Raw genomic sequence first — 6,526 nt, forward strand, 5'->3', positions numbered from 1 at the left:
AGTTTTGTGACCGCTCAAGAAATAGTCAGGCACCGGAAGGGTTTTGTGGCTCCCGGTGTTTTCTTTTCTGTGGGAAACGGGTCCAAATGGCTCTTTGAGTGTTTAAGGTTGCAGACCCCTGGTATAGGGTTAGGGTTAGGGTATGGAACGGTATAGGGTTAGAGTTTGGGTTAGAGCAAGGAGGTTGGACTAGAAGACCTCTTGGGTCCCTTCCAACTCTTGTTACTCTGTACAAGTAGTCCTCAACTTACTATACTTCATTTAGTGACTGTTCTAACTTACAACGTCACTGAAAAAGGTGACTTATGACCGTTTTTCACACTTAATGACCATTGCAGCATCCTCATGGTCACTTAACAAAGATTTAGAGGCTTGGCAACAGACTCGTGACGGTTGCAGTGACCTCAGATCATGTGATCCCCTTTTGCGATCTGACAAGCAACTCAATGGGGAAGCCAGATTCACTTATAGGATCACTTGCTTGAGCAAGGGGGTTGGACTAGACTAGAAGACCTCCGAAGTCCCTTCTAACTCTTATTCTGTAGAGGTAGTCCTCGACTTAACAACAGTTCATTTAGTGACCGAAGTTGTTTCAAAAAAGACTTCGTTTGAGACGCAATTTATTTGAAGACGGCCTGAAAACCTGACAGACATAACTGAAAAAAAGTGACTTACGACCATTTTTCACACTTAATGACAAAATGATAGTTACAGCATCCTCATGGTCACGTGACCAAGATTTGGATGCTTGGCAACGGACTCATATTTATGAGGTAAAATCCCAAGCCGAGACATCTTGTGTCCCCAGATGATGTGATCCCCTTTTAGCGACCTTCTGACAAGCAAAGTCAATGGGAAAGCCAAATTCACTTAACAATTGGGTTATTAACTTAATGACTGCAATGATTCACTTAACTGAAAGGAAAAGTCGTAGAGCCTTGGCGGCGCAGCAGACTAAAGCACTGTTAAGTAATACCAGCTGCCTGCAATTATTGCAAGTTCAAATCTCACCAGGCTCAAGGTTGACTCAGCCTTCCATCCTTTCGAGGTAGGTAAAATGAGGACCCGGTTTGTGGGGGTAATAAGATGACTTTGTATAAAAAAGAACACCGCTTGGAGGGGGGCGAAAGCCCTACTAAGCAGGTATATACAAAAGTATGAAGGCTATTGCTTAACACATTGTAAGCCGCCCTGAGTCTCCGGAAAAGGGCGGCATATAAATCGAACCAATAAATAAATAAATGAATAAATAAAATGGGGCAAAGCTCACTGAACAAGTGTCTCACTTAGCAACATAAATTTTGGGCTCAATTATGGTCGTAAATTGAGGACTACCTGTATTCTAAAGGAGTGTTGGGAGATTATAAGTAAGGACAGTGCAAGGTGGGCGTGAAGGAAGAATTGGAGCAAAGTATAAGTCCTCAATTTACGACCCCAATTGAGCCCAGATTGAGTCATAAGTGTGAAAAAAACGGTCATTAGTCACTTTTTTCACTGCGATTGTAAGTTTAAACTGTCAGTAAATGAACTGTTGTAAACCAAGGACTACCTGTATACCAAACAGAAATTATGATAGATATACTTGGCTTCTGAAGCTTAACCTCTCTGACCTATTCTCAATTGTTCTATGAAAAAACAGCTAGAAACGTAAAAAATTTATACAGAAAAGAAAGGATTGGGTTTTTTTAAAAAAAATATTTCATTATTTTTATTGTATCTTTATTTCTCATTTTATTTTTTACATTTTTGTCAAACAATAGACACAAGCAAGTTTAAATTCTTTCAGTCAATATCCTATACAGGTAGTCCTCAATTTAAAACAGTTCATTAAGTGACCGTTCAGTTACAAAGGCACTGAAAAAAGTGACTTATGACCATTTTTCAAACTTACAACCATTACAGCAGCCTTGTGGTCATGTGATCAAAATTCAGATGCTGGGCAACGGACTCATATTTATGACGGTTGCAGTATCCCAGGGTCATGCGATCCCCTTTTGCGATTTGACAAGCAAAGTCAGTGAGGAAGCCACATTCACTTCATAACCGTGTCACTAACATAACAACTGCAGTGATTCACTTAACACGGGTCAGCAACCTGGAGCTGCATGTGGCTCTTTCACCCCTCTGCTGCAGCTCCATCACTCAAAATATGCATCACAACCGCCAATGTGCAACACCTGCCGGCACACGATTTATTGAGCTTTTCAACCCCCGGTAGGCCAATCATGGATAAATCCAAGAAAAGTTTCAGAAGAAAACAGAACGTTTAATTCAACTACATATGCTAGTTTTGTGGCCGCTCAAAAAATAGTCAGGCACGGGAAGGGTTTTGTGGCTCCTGGTGTTTTCTGTGGGAAACGGGTCCAAATGGCTCTTTGAGTGTTTAAGGTTGCAGACCCCTGGCAACTGTGGCAAGAAAGGTGGTAAAATGGAGCAAAATTCATTTAAATGTCTTAACAGAAATTGTGGACAATTGTGATTGTTAAGTCAAGGAGTAATCTCTTTATTTCCATTCATATTTCTCTAATTGCTTCTTCTTTCTGGAATCCAACAATTGTCAAAGAATTGGTAATCTCTATCTTCTCTTTTATGCCTATAATAACCCTGTTGGCTTTGTTTCTTAAGTCTTCATCCCTAGTAGAAAGGAAGCAGATTTATTTATTTTATTTAAGCACATCTGCATGCCTTAAATGCCCCTCTTTAGTCCTACTGTTGAAATATAGGTGGTCAGCCCTTTAAGACAGTTTTCCCTTTTTGTAATTGGCTAAATAAAATCTAGTTAGAACAATTAATCAGCGGAATGGCTTGCCTTCAGAAGTTGTGGGTCACTGGAAGTTTCCAAGAAGAGACTGGACAGCCACTTGTCAAATGATAGGATCTCCTGCTTGAGTAGGGGGTTGGACTAGAAGACCTCCATGGTCCCTTCCAATTCTGTTATTCTGTTGTAGTTCATGCTACAGTTGACAGTTTTCTATGAATAATATTCATAGATTGTAACAAATGGTAATAAAATGCTGTCAAAATACACCTGAAAACTGGAAAAGCCCACTCCATAATCATCTTGAACCTGATTTGGAGCAGTGTCAGATAATTTATTCAAATTACCAAGTATAGTTTGACAACTGTATTCTGATATCATTGCAACTGTCCTAAATAATTGTAACCTGTGAAATCTGAACGCTTATAATTAAGAGAATTATTAAAGCAGGAAATGACTCACGCTGGGCTGGGTTTCTTTTTGACCTTCAAGGTTCTGCAGGCATATTTTGAGGGAATCTTGGCTTACGTGAAACCTGATGGGATCCACACTATAATTTGTTCCTTCCAAATAATATATTGCTCAGATCACCCTTTTCCTCCTCCAAAATGAATTTAAACCTTTTCTTGTATTAATTTTTAAATCTTGGCTCATATTTATAGTTTAACTATTTTTGTACACAACTTTTGCAGTCCACAGTGATACTTACTGTAGGTGACAAATGAAGCCTATGGCAATAAATTGCATCAGATCTGAAATCTGCAAGATTATATGTCAAAGAAGGGAAGTAGGCGTGTTAATGGATTGAGAAATTGTGTTGGGTCACCACATTCTTCTATCCATACCAGGAAAAAAGGTGTTTTGTCCCATACTCAGAAATGGCGTAGCAGTCACTGTAAATAATAATAATAAAATCCTAACATTGCGGTTATTGTCAAACAATTGTCATGAATTCCACTTGTGTAATTTTTTTTTGTCCTAGAGTTCCATATTTTGCAATACATGTAGTCCTCACTTAACAGTGGTAATCAGAACCAGAATTCCTATAGCTCAGCAGAGTCGCATGGCCGCACTGCTTAGCAATGGAAATTCCAGCACTTCCGGTTGCTGCTGTTAAGGAAATCCATGCCAGAAATCCAACATCCATGACACATGATATTGCATGCCAGTGCAACATCATGTGTTTGTGTCAAGCGCCAGGGAAGTCATTTGAACTGATTGGACCTCCTGACTTCTTGACTAGGAGTAAACATTAGTGGACCAGATATTTCACAAAATCGGGAGCTTGATGATTCATATCTTTATTTCGGGATACCTGACAAGGCTGCTTTCAGACAGGATGACTCTCAACTCTTAATAAATCATGTGTTTTCTTCTACAAGCTGCAATAGAATCATCATCAGCTGTCTGCCTCCGCAGAGATCATGGGCCCATTTACTAGATTTCAGTCTATTAGGTTGTATCTGATAACATAATATCCTGCTGTATTGTACCTTTTCCCAGTCCATCTGAGGAAAAAAGCAAATAAATGACTCTTGTGGGAGTAAAGTACTTCTGCAATTACTACTTTAAGATTGTCTTTTATTACCTGGGCAATGTGTTCCTTGTCGACAAAAGTTTGATTGAAAGAATCCCATTAAGCCACTCCAGTAAAATTATAGGTTTCTTCTACTTATGCTGCCTCTGCAGATCTCACATTGGTGACCTCTCTATCCAACCCAACATTCTAGTATTAAGGGGTCTGGGAATCGAACCGGTTAATGATCTGTAATAATAGTTTCGTAGCTTTCTTAGACAGACGCTGTGGTTTATCAAATCTCAAGGGATTTCCCCTTCTATTACAGTTGTTCAAGTGTTATGGCTCTCCCCTCCTTCCATCCTCCACAAAGTAATTAATGAAAAAACACCCTTAGTATACTGCACAATTGATGAAATGGTAACGTTTATTTAATCCAGGCATAAAGATCTGTTTCAGTGAATAATATTACCGTGTTTTCCCCAAAAATAAGACCAGGTCTTATATTAATTTTTGCTCCAAAAGACGCATTAGGGCTTATCTTCTGGTTAGGTCTTATTTTGGGGGAAATACGGTACTAAATGCATCCATCTGATTGACAATCTTAAAGGGGGCTTATTTTGGGGGTAGGGCTTATATTACGAGCATCCTGAAAAATCACGCTAGGACTTATTCTCTGGCTGGGGCTTATTGTTGGGGAAACAGGGTAGTAGCTCAGAGTTGCACCGTGGTGTCCTTGGTGCTCTCTGAGCTTGGTTGTTTGCTTGCAGATGTCTCATTACCCAACTAGGTAACAATATCAGTGCGAGTGAGTCTAGGATTTGCTTCCTGTATATATAGAGGTAGTTCTTGAGTTACAACCATTCATTTAATGACCATTCAAAGTTACAATGGCAGTGAAAAAAAGTGACTTATGACTTTTTCCCACTTATGACTGTTGTAGCATCCTTATGGTCATGTGATCAAAATTTGGATGCTTGGCAACTGGTTCATATTAATAATGATTGCAGCGTTCTGGGGTCATGTGATCACCTTCTAACAAGCAAAGTCAATGGGAAAGCCAGATTCACTTAACAATCATATTACTAACTTAACTGCAGTAATTCACTTAACAACTGTGGCAGGAAAGGTTATAAAATGGGGCAAAACCCAGTTAACGTTTTGCTTAGTAACAGAATTGAGCTCCATTGTGGTCGTAAGCCAAGGACTATCTGTATAGTAGTTTGCCTGCTACGTTGTGGTTTCCTCTGGTATTTCACAAAAAGACTAGAACACGTTACCTCAGCAGCCAATGCTCAGATAAGCAAGGATCAATGCCAGACAGCAATCAGGCAGAAATTGTATAAAGTTAGCACCTACCCCTCTTCTAGAAGAATGAAATATTTTGAGAAATATTAAAAAGTCAGAATATTATATTTCCCTGGATGAGAAATGGAGAAACATGTTTTTTTAGAGGCAGGAAGCAGACTCACTCTTAATAGCCCCCACTTTTCTTAATAGCCCTCAGCAGATGTCAGTACTTAAGATACAGAGATAAAGAGATAGATAGCTCTATTCATAAGCAAATTCCCCGCAAGGTCTGAACAAAGGTAGGGTTAGCCCTCAGCCACAATAGGAATTGCCCAACAAGCCCCTTCATTGCATCAGCCCAAACTTCAACCAAACGTAGCTCAGACAAACTCCTAGGATTTGTACATGGCACCACGGGAGTCTGACAACAGCCAATAGAATACATGTTCTGGAACAGGAACAGGAAACTCATGTGCAAAGCCCAAGTGAAGGTATAAATACCCTCTACTCTCAACTCCATGTGGTCAGCTACCCAGAATCACACATGCTTGGCGGTCCTGCTTCATCAATAAATGGGCCCTCTTTCCAATCAGCCTCCAGCCTCTATTCTGTCTCCAGTGCCTTTCTCCCAGCTTGGAACTGAACCAGATGGATATTTCTTCCAACACTGTTGTGAGGCAAATAGGAGGAGGAAGGTGTGTTGAATAGGTTTGCCACCTTGGGTTATTTGTAAAAAAAAAAAGGCAAGATTTAAAAAAAACCTTTTATAAAATAGCAGGATTTGTTTAATGACAGTAACTAGAACTGCCAGAACTGGTGTGCATCAAGAGTCATATGACATTGTTCCTTACGACTACATTACTTCGTGACAGAATTCCCAGTACCAATTACCAATGATGATGATGATAATGATGATGCCTGGAATGCACTACCTGAATCTGGTTTCATCCCAAAACCCCCAA

This window comes from Pantherophis guttatus, chromosome 8, assembly GCF_059756535.1.
Source record: "Pantherophis guttatus breed Tessera chromosome 8, ASM5975653v1, whole genome shotgun sequence".
Lineage (NCBI taxonomy): Eukaryota > Metazoa > Chordata > Lepidosauria > Squamata > Colubridae > Pantherophis > Pantherophis guttatus.